Genomic DNA, 15,859 nt, shown 5'->3' on the forward strand with positions numbered 1-15,859 from the left:
TCCTTAGTCAGTCAGTGTCCAGCAACATAAGAGTAAAGACACATATCTGTAGAGGTAGAGCAAGGCAAGAAGACTAAGGGGGATATATATTCTAGAGGGCCTTTGCTTGATTAGACATTATTTAAGTATTCAAAGCAGTACACCTCTGCTTATTAGGTGAAATAAGAGTCTCCAGGAGTCTGCCTGTGGATATTGTGCCTCTTTAATTTGATTAGATATCTGTTAACACCAACTCCTCAATGCTGGCCAGGTGTTTTGGTGCATCTGAGAACGGTTCGTTGGCTCTCTCTTTTGTCTGTTGGTTGTGTTCTTAAATCTGTAGCGTTTTGTGCCATTAAATGCAACTGGCTCTAGAAGTTCTGCTTGGAGCCTTGGAGCCAGAGGATATAGAGATTCTCTTTTGATTGGTGGTTGTTTCCTCTCTCCCTCAGCCTTACCGTGTTTAGCTGATACTGGTCTGTCTTCTGGCAGATTTTAAATATACTGTTGGCCAACAGGAAGACATAATAGTCTGTGGGTGTGGGAGGACACGTCTTATTGTGGGAGGTAGCTCACAGATTATTATAAACCTCTGAGGTATGTTTGTCCTTTGTCGTAGCTGTGATTCCCTGGCACATGGTTTGCGACTCTTTCTCAGCAAGTCGAAGTTAGTTGGCACTTTACCTGTAGGTGGGTGAAACAGCAAGTCTGTATGATCTCATATATGTAATCTTTATAGGAGACCAGTAAGACTTTGTAAACATGTATGTGGGCCCCTCACTAAACTACATAGGAGGTAGTTTGGGGAAGCTGACCCGACCCAAGTTAGCGACAGCTGAGAGAGGCTGAAGTTGGTGTTGTAACTATATATATATATATATATATATATATATATATATATATATATATATATATATATATATATATATATATATATATATATATATATATATATATATATATATATATATACACACACACACACACACACACACACACACACACACACACACACACACACACACACACACACACACACACACACAGGGTGTCCCACGAATTAAGGTTCATGCTTTGGGATTTGATAGTTCGAGTAATTTTAAGATGAAAAATGCTCTATACACATATGCTGTCTTGCTTTATTTTGCGAGAAATTAACATGTAAGTTATGTGATGTGGAAACTGCTTGTCTGGGTGCTCAGCTCGCTACATATTCGAATGGTGCCACACAGCATTAACCCTTTCCTTCCGGCGCTTAAATTATTTTCCCGTTTTGTATGACGGCTAAAAATGGTAAACCTAGAAATTGTCAGAAAATTGTTTGAATACTAATAATTATTTTCTCTTTGATATTCTGAATACAATGATATACTTTGTAGCTCGATGTGACCTCTCAAAGTTGAGTTTATGCCTTATAAAGGATTCCTCCTCCTCCCGCTGTGTGATCCGTCATCCAGAAACACCCCGGAGAGCGATGATGCCGCGCGCACACTCTCTCTCTCTCTCTCTCTCTCTCTCTCTCTCTCTCTCTCTCTCTCTCTCTCTCTCTCTCTCTCTCTCTCTCTCTCTCTCTCTCTCTCTCTCTCTCTCTCTCTCTCTCTCTCACTTGGAGGGGAAATTGTACACTTCCAATGAGAGAGAGAGAGAGAGAGAGAGAGAGAGAGAGAGAGAGAGAGAGAGAGAGAGAGAGAGAGAGAGATTTCATCCCTTTTCATATCAAGTTTCAGGCAAATAACATTATCTCTCTCTCTCTCTCTCTGACAAGTTACCTTCTACCATTTTATTATAAAATCGAAGATAATGAAAAAATTACCATGAAAGAATGATAGGTATCATCTCTTTGTTCTGATAAAACAGGTGGATCCTGTAAATCATTTTCCGAGTCCTCACTAATGTCTTCGCTTTCTTCATCTTCTTCTAAATATTCACTGTCACTGTCTTCAAACTCAGAAGCACTGCTAAATACATATGTTGTGTCCTGCTCCATGGTGAGTTATGATCTGAGATCCTTGGCTCTTATCAGGATGTCTCTTCACACTTATCATGGTGCTTTCCACCCGGCGAGTGCTTTCCACCCGGCGGGTCGCTGGGGTTGCCAAGTGTCGCCCAGAGAAAAGGAAAATAGCTTAGTTACCACTAAATTTCCAGAGCTAGTGACAACACTACATGTGGAAACATGCCAGACACTTCCACTCACACCATCTGACTCGAGAAACCGCGCTTGGACCTCAAAATTGAGGCGCGAAAATTCTTGATTACCGGTATGATTGCCGTCGCTACGGACGCATTTTTGCAATCGTATATATACGATTGCCGGAAGGAAAGGGTTAAGTGATCATCTTTTGTGTACAGTCTATAGTGACAAATCCTTACAGGAAACAGTTAGCAAATGATGGATTAAGTTTTTGTATGTGTCAGTGAAGAAAACATACAGGTAAAACAATGGTTGTTTAGTGCTACTTTTTAAATATAAGTGGCAACTTACCAGTTTCATGATGACTGCCTGGTGTTGGCACCAGTCCTGTAAATACCCCTTTAGATTAAACAATATTCTTTGTAAGTGATGAAAAATTGTACTATGTTCTATGAATCTTACCCATTTATGTATTTGTGTATTTGTGTTAGTATTCTTGTACTGATGTTGGGGCTTAGTATCATCATCTGGATGATACTGCCTTGACCTGTTCACATACATTCAGCTGCTGCAGAAGTACTGGGGATAGGCTACATCCTTTCTCACAGAGATCCTGATGCACTCTGTACAATACTCTGCTATCTGGGTGTCTTCTGACTGCGTACCTGCATTTGTATTCTACTACTGCAGCTTGGGCTGTATCATCACAGAATGAATATCATGTCATGAATATTATCACATGAATATCATGTTTGAATACTCAGTGTTACTGAATGTGAAAGGCATCTTCACTATAGCAAAAAAGATGCACTTTGGCAATCAGCTGATTGATAATGCCTGTCACTTTGGTGTCAAGATGTCAACTGTTTGGTGTTGAGGTGCGATGGTGACAGTTGCAGTGAATTGCCATGTATGTTTAAAAAGTGGCACTTAACAACCACTGTAATGCTGTTACATGTGTTTTCTTCACTAACACTTACAAAAATGTAATGTCACTTACTAATTGTTTCCTGTAAGGCTTTGACTGCATAGATTGTACACAAAAAATTATCACTTAATATTGTGCAGTGCTATTGAAGAATATAGCAAGCCAAGGAGGGAAGGAAGGAGGTGGAGGCCCACCCAGGTGAATGGTTCCCACAACACACAACTTACACATTAATTTCTTGCAAAATAAAGCAAAACACAGCATATGTGTGTAGAGTATTTTCAACTTAGAATTACTTGAACTACTGAAACCCAATATATGTACCTTAAACTGTGAGACACCCAGTGTATATATATATATATATATATATATATATATATATATATATATATATATATATATATATATATATATATATATATATATAGTTCTCAAACTTAATTTGTTCTTGAATGCCATTCAAAATCAGAAATGTTTGAAAACTGAAACTATTTTCCTTGTAGGAATCAATGTAAAATGGATTAATTTGTTCCTAGACACCAGTCTACCCTCTCTTAGAGGCTTATGGTATGCTCTCATTGCCAAAATTGTTGCTTTACAACATCTCCAGCTCACAAATTATTTATTCAGAAAGGATGTAATGAATGAACTTTGTGACACAAAACTCATCAGAAGATACTGCTTAGACCAATCTAGAGAGCGAAACTTTACAGAGGGACACAGAGAAGAGCAACCCACTTACCGCCAAAATGAATGTGATCATAACACTCAGACATATTGATGCTGGGAAAGCTACTGGAAAAATGCAGTTATGTAGTAGTGATGACATTGGATGTCATTGAGGGAGCCACAAGTGGCTCATGATTACTCCTGAGTGCCAAAAATTGTTTGTTTACATCGAGGCTTTTTAACGCGATCACATTTACTTATATCAAAAATTGAATTACTGTCTTACACTCTGTGTCTCTCCTCCAAATATATAAAAAATGAAAAATATTTATAGAAACTATAAATTAGTAATAAATAGCAACTTTTGCTATGTCTTTTAATATTTGAAATCAAGTAACCTTGTTCTAGAACCAAATTATGGTACCACAACTTAAGCAATAATGAATTCAAAATTTTGTTCAAAACCAATTTGTTAAAAATGGAGATGTTTGGTAACTGAGGTTCCACTGTATGTATGTATGCATGTATGTATATATATATATATATATATATATATATATATATATATATATATATATATATATATATATATATATATATATATATATATATATATATATATATATATATATATATATATATATATATATATATATATATATATATATAAAGAGAGAGAGAGAGAGAGAGAGAGAGAGAGAGAGAGAGAGAGACAGGAACCTCAGTTATGGAATTGCTCCCTTTTCAAACAAATTGGTTTAGGGAGAATATTTTGAACTTATAATTGCTTTGACTGAAGTACTGTCAATTGATTCTTGAACAAGCTACGCACACATTTTGCATATTAATCATGCTGCAGCCCTTGCATAGTACACATCTGCACCATACTTTTCTCTTTTTTGGTTTTCCTATTTATTGTTCTATTCTTCATTTAGTTGTAAATGAACTGTTATGAGTGGCAACATAGAAGTGATAAAGAATATGAAGATGAGGAGATAGGAAGACAATGAAGAGGGCAGCAAGAAGAGAGAGAGAGAGAGAGAGAGAGAGAGAGAGAGAGAGAGAGAGAGAGAGAGAGAGAGAGAGAGAGAGAGAGAGAGAGAGAGAGAGAGAGGGGGACTGAGCAAGTGGCCGAGCTCCTTCCCCTCCCCACCCCTCCCCTGTTGTTCCCCTCCCCCACCATATAAGTCACTGCCTTTGATGTCTGAGACTGCAGGCAGTGTCTGTTTCTCACTCCAGTTGGTCTCTGGATTATGGAAGAGCATGGCATATCAGTCAGAGAGAGAGAGAGAGAGAGAGAGAGAGAGAGAGAGAGAGAGAGAGAGAGAGAGAGATTTAGAACTGGTGGTTAGAACATTCAAGTTATGAACTTCTGCAGATACAAACAAGAGGCCTAGGTCAGGAGCAATCTTGAGCTAGCTGTTCATCAAGATCAAGATCAATTTACTGCACTACAGCACCACTGCATAATGTAAAATGTGAGGATAACACAAACACTCAAACACAGCTAGGCTATTTGGTATGGCTGTGTGATATATGAGCTGCTGTGTGGCTTTTGTGATACAAGTGATATGTGGTGTTGCTGGGAATGATATAAATTGTTGAGTGACAGTGTGGTATGAGATGTTGCATGACTAGTATGATGTGTGGCATGATGTGAAATTGTGTCCATGGTGTGGCTAGGTGTTACGTATGATGTGGTGGTATTGACAGTTGTGCATGGCATGCTGTGGAGGGTGAGATGTGAGTTGTGATGTGGCTATATGTGATGTTGGTTGAGGTGTAGCTGGGTGTGGTGTGGCTTCATGTGGTATGACTGATTGTGATATGGTTTGTTGTGTGGCTAGTTGTGGTGTGTAGTGTGATGTAACTGTGTGGCTGAAACTGGCTCAAGGGAAATCCTGAGTCATTTGCAGCAGCAGGATCTAGATCAAGATGCTGCATCACCACACCACTGTGTTTTGTTGAATGTGAGAACAAATCACTCACACAATGCTAAGTTATGTGGATGACAAAAAGAAGCATTTTTCAGCCCCCCCAAGTTTTGCAGTCCTTGAGTCTAGCAATATAGCTCTAAAAGAAAAGCAAGTACAAAACTTGAGAGGGTACTGTACATCCAAAAAATTATAAATCAATGATTTATGAACAGAAGGACTTATACAAGACTGCCTGAAACCTAACTTGTTTGTAATGTGGGGGAGTTCCTGCACTTATTTTTTTGTACCAATCCAATTATTTACTTGTTTGTCACAGTACTATAGCTATAGTGGCTTGCATGCAAGAGAGGGAGAGAAAGGCTAAGTGTCACACTATATTGCAAAAGCACATTTCTGACTTTGGCAGAACAAACTTTATGTTCAATGCCTCAGAAACTCAATTCCTCCATTTATCAACTCAATACAACCTTCAAGATAACTATCCCCCCTTTTTTTCCATGACACTCAATTGTTCACCTTTTCTACACTAAATATCATCAGTCTGCCCTTTACTAATAATCTAAACTGGAAATTTCACTCCTCATCTCTAGCTGAAATAGCTTCTATGAAGTTAAGCATTCTGAGCTTCTTTGAAGTTAAGTGTTCTGAGTTGTCTCCAATTTTTCTCACCCTCAGCTGCTAACTCTGCACAGGGGCTTTATCTGTTCACATATGAGGGGATTCCACTCACACTACTCTTGTAGACAGGGTGGAATCAAAAAGCATTTTGTCTTATCAACTCTCCTTTAACTGACTGGCTTCAACCTCTCTCTTATCAATGCAGTATTGCACCTCTTGCTATCTCCTACTGCTATTTTCAAACTAAATGCTCTTCTAATCTTGCCAACTGCCTTGCTGCACAAGATCTTTTACTTTCTCACTCCTATTCTGTCCACCTCTCCAATGTAAGAACTAACCATTATTCTCAATCACTTCTCCCTTATTCCGGTAAGCTCTAAAACTCCTTGCCTGCTTCTGTATTTCCTCACTCCTATGACCTGAACTCAAGAAGGTTTCAAGATTTTTTATTTTTTATTTATTTATTTATTTTTTTCTGTAGGAGGGGCATCAGCTAAGGGCAACAAAACTGTAACAAAAAAAAAAAAAAAGGCCCACTGAGATGCCGGTCCCTGAACAGAGTCAAAAGCAGTAGTCAAAAATTAGTGTTTTCAAATCTTCCCCCTTGAAAGAGTTCATGTTATAGGAAGGAGGAAATACAGAAGCAAGAAGGGAGTTCCAGATTTTATCAGAGAAAGGGATGAATGATTGAAAATATTGGTTAAGTCTTGCGTTAGAGAGGTGGACAGAATATGGGTTAGAGAAAGAAAAAAAGTCTTGTGCAGCAAGGTTGCAGGAAAGGGGGAGGCATGCAGTTAGCAAGATCAGAAAAGCATTTAGTATGAAAAAAGTGGTAGAGGATAGGAAATGCAACACTGGGGTGATGAGAAAGAGGCCGAAAACAGTCTGTTAGAGGTGAAGAATTGATAAGACAAAAAGCTTTTAATTCATCCTGTCTAAAAGAGCCATATGAGTGGGACCCCCCATACATGTGAAGTATACTTAATACATGGACAGATAAGGCTCCTGTACAGAGTTAGCAGTCTGTTTTAGTTAGAGCAGCTGTTTTAGTTAGAGATGATATGTGAAGTTTCTAGTTTAGATTATAAGTAAAGGACAGACTGAGGAGGTTTAGCATAAAAGAGTGGGACAGTTGAGTGTCACTGAAGAAGAGAGGATAGTTGTCTTGAAGGTTGTATTGAGCTGATAGATGGAGGAATTGAGTTTTTGAGCCATTGAACAATACTAAGTTTGTCCTACCCCAATCAGAAATTTTAGAGAGATCAAAAGTCAGGCATTCTGAGGCTTCCCTGCATGAACTGTTTACTTCCTGGAGGGTTGGATGTCTATGAAAAGACGTGGAAAAGTGCAGGGTGGTATCATTAGCGTAGGAGTGGATAGGACAAGAAGTTTAGTTTAGAAGATCATTGATGAATAATAGGAAGAGAGTGGGTGACAGGAGAGAACCCTGAAGAACACCTCAATCTGTTAACAGATTGAGGAAAAGAACAGTGACCATCTACCACAGCAGCAATAGAATGATCAGAAAGGAAACTTGAGATGAAGTTACAGAGAGAAGGATAGAAGCTATGCGAGGGTAGTATGGAAATCAAAGCTTTGTGCCAGACTCTATCAAAAGCTTTTGCATGATCCTTTTGACCTTTCTTCAGGAACTGGTACCTCAGTTAGCCTTTGCTTTTTTTCTCTTTTTTTACTTTTCCCCCCCCCCTTGACCAGTACCCATCTTACAAGGAAAAGAGAGATGGTTCACTACTGCAGTGCCACTACATCCATTGCATAGCATTGCATTATGCTGCATCAGTGCTGCACCTCTGTGTCATACCAGATGTGAGAAAAAACACATTCACACAGTTCTAGATGTCATAGCACTGCACTGCTGCAATGCTGCATCACACTGAATGTGAGAGCAAAATGCACACACACACAGTTCTAGGCAATGTGGCCAGAATAAATAAGTGTTTTTCAGTGTTTTCAGTACCTGAGTTTTGCGATCCACTAGTTTAGTGCTGTGACATGGGAATAAAGCAAGCACGAAACTCTAGAGGGTACTGTAGTCATCTTAACCTCCACTGATTTTTTTTTTCTTTTTTTTTTTTTTCACATTTTTATAAAGGTTATAATCCCATCTCCCATTCATCTCTTCTGTCATATGCTCCTCATATAGATATTTCTTCAGCATTTTAGTTGCTACTAATTATTTTTTCTCGCCAGGTGACATAATATATTATTTTTAATTGTATTATGCACACCATCAGTTCTCAATATTTCCTTATCTTTATAAGCAAATGCTAATTTCATATTCATTAACTATCTGTTTTTCTTGTCATCGTATTTATGTCATCTTTTTTATGTATATTTTTACACTGATGACTGAGGGTGGTAGTTATTTTCCTTCCATACATCTTATGTCAGAGCTATAAAAATGCTTTATTTCATGCTTCCTGTTGTAGGGACAACATTTTTGAGGTAAATGCAGAAAAGCTGTTAATTAAAAGCAAGTCATGAGGGATAAATTAAGACCTGGTTGATGGTTGTGATATAAAGTCTATCAAGCACAATGCTTGAATATTACTTTGACTTCCATAAAGATTGATATATGTGTTTCATGCATAAGACTGGAAGTTGATACCTCAACCTGAGTGCCCCAAGTACTTAAGTGCAGAGGAAACATAAAATTGGATTTGCTGGAATATTATGTGTGTTTTTTAGTTAATTATGTTGAGTTTTCAGCTTGAATTTGTTACATCATTAACATGAATAGTTTCTCCCTTCATGTGCATGATGATGTGCACCTTTAAATTATGCAAATCTTCAGTGGACTGAGTGTGCAAACTAAGCAGCCATTTAGACATGATCCAACTTGACTAAAATGCTATTTTTAACATCAATAAAATTAACAAATTCAAACTGGATTTTTTTTTTTTATTGTGTATAAACATGTGTAAAGTTATGCATGCAATTCTGAGAATATATGTACTTAGGTTACAATCAAGTGTATTTGAACACTTCAGTCTTCTGCTTTTGGTATTTTATAAATTTTACACAAAGTATATATAATATATATATTTTTTTTTTATTGATGCAAAGGTGCAACTAAGAAAAGTATAAAGGAATTAAAATATTTATTTGATGTTATATGTGTACATTAAAGATATTGGTGTGATGTAATCTTGAAGCAAAGCAGTCAATTTTTATTATGATAACAGAAAACTACTAAGATGGAAAGAAAGAAATAATGAAGCTGTCAAAAATTGATGGGGAGAAAAAAAAGTAAACTTGTGCTGGTATATATGCATTTATATATATATATTTTTAGATAAAACTTGAGTCAGTCATATTGGCCTGTCTTCATATCCACTTTTTTGACAAATTTAATCTTAAAAATCATGGATGTTCTTTGCATACACCAACTAAACATCCAATCCATTCTAAGCATCAATACTTTTATGACTGTGTATTTATGTATGTATGTCTTGCTGTTTTCTTAAGTCTTGTATGCTCATAAAGAAAATTGTAAAAGTTTATGAAATCAAATAATCAATTTTTCTCAAATAAAACATGGTACTTTTTATGAAAATACAGATAATAGTTTCATTGAGCTGATCATGTTTATGTAATTTCTGTATGTTTTATTAGTGATAAACTATAATATTAATAATGTATTGTGTTGTCATAATTCATGATACATTACATTGATTGTGTAGTAAAGTACTAAGTTAATTGTAAACAAACGCTGACTCAGAGATAACGAATATGTAGTAACTGGATTTTACTATAATTTATTTTCAAGAAATATTACACACACATACACACACACACACACACACACACACACACTGTGGTTAGCCACGATGGAAGAGGGACATCAGGCTTCCAAGCAAAGCCTCACCTAGTGTACATCAGGAAAGGAGTGCTTTAAAATCCCTGTCTCCATATCTAATATGATTAAGTGGAAAGAAAGCAAAGAAAAAAGTGTCTGGAAGAAAAGGGAAAATGGACACCTGTGGGAAATGGAGGTAATGGGAAATAGAGACTCATAGGAAATGGAGATCCATGGGAAAGGAAGGAGGATGGTGGATGAGGTTTTGTTTACCTCTATAAAGGAGAGTGGTTCCAAGAAAAAGAGGAGTACAGATATGGTTGAAATAGATTTCTCCAGTTCTGGGGGTGGAAATGGGGAAGATAAGGAGAATTGGTAGAAGAGGAGAGTCGATCAACTGGAACAGCACATGGACAAAATGTGGGAGATGTTTGAATCAATGAGAGAGAAGCACAAAGAGGAGTTAAAGATATTGGAAACAAGAGTGGAGAATTTGGAATGGGAGGTGGAGTACTGCAAGAGGGAAATAATTAATGATGTGGAAGCAGTAGTTGGATTGAGCAGAGAACAGAGTGAGTGGAGGGTAAAGAGAGAGGGAGACAAAGAGGAAGTGGAGTAGAAAGTGTGATTGCAAGCAAAGTGATAACTTAAGGTGAAAAGCTAGATTTTAGGAAATTAATTAAAAAACAGATGGAGGACTTCAAAGAGTCCAGGATTGCAGAGAAAGTGGTGAAGGTGATTAAGAATAATGAATAATTAGTAAGGGGTACTGTAGATAAGAGGAATAGTGTGATTCTGTTTGTAGTGAAAGAGGAGAAAAGCCCAATTTAGTCAGAAAGAACTGAAATAAGTGATTAATAGAATGGCGGAGAAAGTGATGAATGAAGGAAGAGATCTGATGAGTGAAATAGATGACTATTATAGAGTTGCAAAATTTACTGAGGAGAAGAACAGGCTGATAAGAATAAGATTTAAAGTACAGTGCAAGGCAGAGGTGTTAGATAGCCCATGGAAGTTGGCAGGGGATGCGAACACTAAGCAGATGTGGCTGAGAAAGGATCTGAATGAGGAAGAGAGAAACAGCTGTATTATTAAATTTCCCCTTCCGCTTCCCATCCCTTTACACTTCCCTTGTCCGTTTATGGTAATATTAATCTCCATACCTGTGGGTGTGTTTAAAAATGTGGCAAAGGGTGGCGGGAGGGGGTAGAAAAAGTGTTGACTCAGTGGGGTGAGAGACAAGACACCTTCACCTTCCCTTCATATCTTTTTGGAAACAATACACTTATTGATTTGTTTTTAACAGAAGGTAATGCATTTATAAATGTGAAAAAAATATTGAATGATGTAACATTTCAGACTTTGCTTAAATGGATATGTCTGTAATGTTTCTGGAGACATTGGTGTTCCCATGTGATTGTAAACATACCCTGCAGCAGTGTGGCCTCCTGCTGCTGGTATGAGTTGCCAGAGAGAGAGAGAGAGAGAAAGAGAGAGAGAGAGAGAGAGAGAGAGAGAGAGAGAGAGAGAGAGAGAGAGAGAGAGAGAGAGAGAGAGACTGCAGGGAACATCATACCAGACAATGGTGTGCAGCTCCTCAAAGAACACACACACACATACACACACACACACATGACTGAAGTGAAGATAAAATAGGCAGGAAATGGTCTGAAGACCTTTGTTGTGGTATATGTCCCACCTAAGACAAGCTCATGGGATTCAAATGGATATAATACTCTATTGGAAAACACAAGAAATTGTTTGGACAGAATAATGAGCAAGAATGACAGGATAGTATTGCTAGGAGATTTTAACTGGAAAGAAGTTTGTTGGGAAGATTTGACAACCATGGGATGGGTCATGTCATGGGGATACAGACTCTTGATGCTAGCAATGAAAATGCATTTACCCACTGGGTTAGAGAAAATACAAGATACAGAGAAAATGAAGAACCATCAAGACTAGATTTAGTATTTACAAAAGAACCAGAAATTGTTGATGATATGGAATACAAATGTCCAACAGGAAAAAGTGACCACATGGTAATAGAACCAACCTTAAAAGAATTTAAAGAAGAATTAAGAAGAAACCATAAGACTGGAAGATTCAGTTATAGGAAAGGAAAATTTGATCAGCTTAAGAAATACTTTGAAGAAACTGACTGGATTAAGTTTAAAGAAGTCAGGGGAGTGGAAAGGAAATGGAAAGAATTTGTCGAAATATATAATGAAGGAGTGCAAAGATATATGTACCAAAAGTAAGAGGAAAGGAAGTTGGACATAAGGTCTGGTTTAATAGATGTGAATTATCAAAAAAGAAAGAGATACTGCTTGGAAAAAATGGAAGAGAGGAAGAAGATAAAATTTGTGGGCAGAGTATAAGTCAAAGAGAAATTAATATGTTAAGATATGAAGAGAAGAGTATAGAAAATATGAGAAAGACATAATAGATAAATGCAAAGACCAACCAAAACTGCTCTACAGACATATCAACAATAAAGTACAACAAAAGGAAATAATTGAAAAATTAGAGGTGGATGGCAAAGAATATGAACAGGTTGAGGATATGGTAGAGGTGATGGGTGATGCCTTTATGTCAGTTTTCACCAAAGAAAGCAAGTTTATAATGCAAGAAAGTGAAGGAGCAGCAGTTAACTCTCTTAAGAAATTAATGTAACTGTCAATGAAATGCAGGAAATGATGCAGAAGTTAGAAGTAGATAAAGTACAGGGACCAGATGGTATATTAAACTGGGTTTTAAAGGAATGCAATAGTCAGTTGGCAGACAAAATACATCATATTGTGGAGCATTCATTACAAGAGAGAAAGGTACCAAGTGACTGGGAAAAGGTTGACATTATACCAGTATTTAAAAGAGGGTTGTAAAAATGACCCTCGGAACTATAGACCAGTATCATTAACATCAGTTGTGGCAAAAATATGTTAATGAACTATGAAAGATAGATAGACAAAATTTTTGGAATAAAATGGCATGATAATTGATAGGTAATTTGGATTTTGTAGAAGATCATGTCCAATTAATTTGATTTCTTTTTACTTGAGAATAATTGACAAAGTACAAGAGCGAGATGGATGGGTAGATGGTATCTATCTGGATTTGAAAAGGCCTTTGACAAGATGCCACATAAGAGACTCTTGTGGAAGATAAGGAACATTGGTGGAGTAAGAGGGGGACTCTTGAAGCGGATGGAAGACTTCCTAAGCAATAGAAAAATGAGAAATGAGACCAAAGGTCATCTCAGAGAAAAGTAGCAAGTGGAGTAACTCAAAGTTCTGTACTAGCTCCAGTCATGTTCACTTTGTACATTAATGATATGACAGAAGGGATCAACAGCTATATGAGTTTATTTGTGGATGATCCTTAATTGATGAAAAAATAGAAATGGAAGATGATCAGAAAGCTTTACAACAAGATTTGAAGCAGATTGGAAAATGGAGCTGTAAATGGGAAATGAATTTTAATGCAAAAAAAAATGTAGCTTATTGGAATTTGGGAAAAGTAAAAAAAGACCATCTGGTGATTACAAGTTGGGATATGACTATATTGGAAAAAGAATAAAGGAAAAAGATCTTGGATTGATAGTAGCAGACACATTAACAGCTGATTACCATATAAACAAGATTGTTGGGGAAACAATGAATTTGCTAAAAAATATAAGAATTACATTTGCATACTTGGATGAAGAAATGATGAGGAAACTAACTGTAATGATGATTCGTCTGAAATTGGAATATGCAGCTGTAGTATGGTGACCAAGTCTCAAGAAACACATCAGGAAACTGGAGAGGATACAAAGAGCAGAAACAAAGATGATCCCAAACTTAGGTGAAAACACATGAAATGAGACTAGAAAAACTAAACCTTCCAACTCTGGAACAAAGAAGGGAGAGGAGATTTAATTACAATATATAGACTAATGGAAGGACCGGAAAAGCTAGACAGCAATGAAATTGTGACGTGGGATATAAGAGACACTAGAGGTCACAGAAAGAAGCTGAAAAAGGAAATTTGTAGGAGAGATATTAAAAAGAATAGTTTTCTACAAAGAGTAGTTGATACATGGAACTGTCTAAATAAGGATGTGGTGCAAGCAAAAACTATTCACAATTTCAAGGCCAAGTTAGATAAAAACAGATACAGAGGTGGGACAGTATGAGCATAGCTCTTTTCCAGCATGACACAACTAGGTAATTACACACACACACACACACACACACACACACTGAAAAGTTGTTCAAGTTATAAAACAGAAAGAAAACTTGGTGAGAGACAATGTGGATAAGAAAAAACTGTTGTGGTATTTGGCCTAAAGGAAGAAAATACTCTTCAGAGTAGAAGAATACAAACAAGTGTGGATAAAAAAAGATAGAACCAGAGAAGAGAGAGATACTATAAATGAACTAAGAAAAGAAGCAAGTGAAAAAAATGGAAAACAAGCAGAGGTGGAGAAAACAGTTCTTTTGGAGGGTCATGAACATGAGGTTGAGAAAGTGGTAGAGGAAGAAAGTAAATGTGGAAGAGGAAGACTAAAAGTGGCATACACGAACATAAATGGGCTAATGTCGGCAGTATTGGAACTAGAGGAGAAACCGGACATCATGGGAATTGTTGAAACTAAATCGGCAAGTGAAGGGGAGCTGGAGAAGAGACAGTGGAAGACCCAAAAGAGGTGGCTGAAGTGTTTAACAGATACTTCCACTCTGTGTTTACTGAGGAAAATTATTTCAGAGGTGAGAGGACAGCGTTAGAAAAAGGAACCGACCTAAAGGAGGTTAAAACATCAGTAGAAGTAAAGAATATGTTGGAAGACCTGAATGTAAGGAAAGCAATGGGTCCTGATGGTGTATTGAGTTGGATTTTAAAAGAGTGTAGCTCAGCGTTGTGTAGTGTAGTGTCAGCGCTGCACAATATGATTAGCACCACCCTGGTAAAAGGTAGAGTACCCATAGAATGGAAATGGATATTACCCCAATTCACAAGACTGGAAGTAAAGAAGATCCAATAAATTATAGACCTGTATCGCTCACAAGTGTGGTGGCGAAGATCTGTGTAAAGATCATCAAGAACAGATGGGTTAAATACCTAAAAGACAAGGTGATAACAGAGAAACAGTTTGGCTTTAGAAAAGGAAGATCTTGTGTTACGAATTTGATAAGTTTCTACTCAAGAGTGATAAATATAGTGCAAGAGAGAGATGGATGGGCTGACTGCATATACTTAGATCTGAGAAAAGCATTTGATTAAGTTCTGCAGAGAAGACTAATATGGAAATTGGAAAAAATTGGAGGACTCGGTGGATCACTGTTAAAGTGGATGACAGACTTTTTGACAAACAGAGAAATGAGGACAGTAATTAAAAGCACCAGGTCGAACTGGAGAACAGTAATAAGTGCAGTCCCACAAGGTTAGGTACTTGCACCTATTATGTTCGCAGTTTATGTAAATGATATGACAGAAGGTGTAGAAAGTTACATGAACTTTTTTGCTGATGACGCTAAGATTATGAGGAAAGTAATAAATGAAGAGGATGGCACTGCTTTAAATCAGGACTTGATTAAGATTAATGAATGGTCATTGAGGTGGAACATGGAGTTTAATGCTAAAAAATGTAGTGTGATGAGGTTTGGAAAAAGTGTGAGAAGACCAGTTGGCAACTATTACTTAGGGAATGAGGAAGTCTCTATAAGATCAGAAGAAAAGACCTAGGAGTAATTATTACTGATAATTTGTCATTTGGGAAGCTTATAAACAAA

The 15,859-nt window shown here is 37.1% G+C and overlaps 1 protein-coding gene across 2 annotated transcripts in view; it reads left to right on the forward strand.

The window, feature by feature from the left end:
- Positions 1-15,859, forward strand: part of LOC135099767 (E3 SUMO-protein ligase ZBED1-like) — a 75,221-nt gene that overhangs the window by 29,988 nt on the left and 29,374 nt on the right. Inside the window, exon 2 of one of the 2 annotated variants that reach the window (XM_064002280.1) lies at positions 5,089-5,188. The exons of the other annotated variant lie outside the window; for it this stretch is intronic. The gene's annotated coding sequence lies outside the window, so the exon portion shown is untranslated. The remainder of the gene's footprint in view (positions 1-5,088; positions 5,189-15,859) is intronic. 2 annotated transcript variants of the gene reach the window in all.

The sequence above is a fragment of the Scylla paramamosain genome, chromosome 4, assembly GCF_035594125.1.
Source record: "Scylla paramamosain isolate STU-SP2022 chromosome 4, ASM3559412v1, whole genome shotgun sequence".
NCBI classification, from domain to species: domain Eukaryota; kingdom Metazoa; phylum Arthropoda; class Malacostraca; order Decapoda; family Portunidae; genus Scylla; species Scylla paramamosain.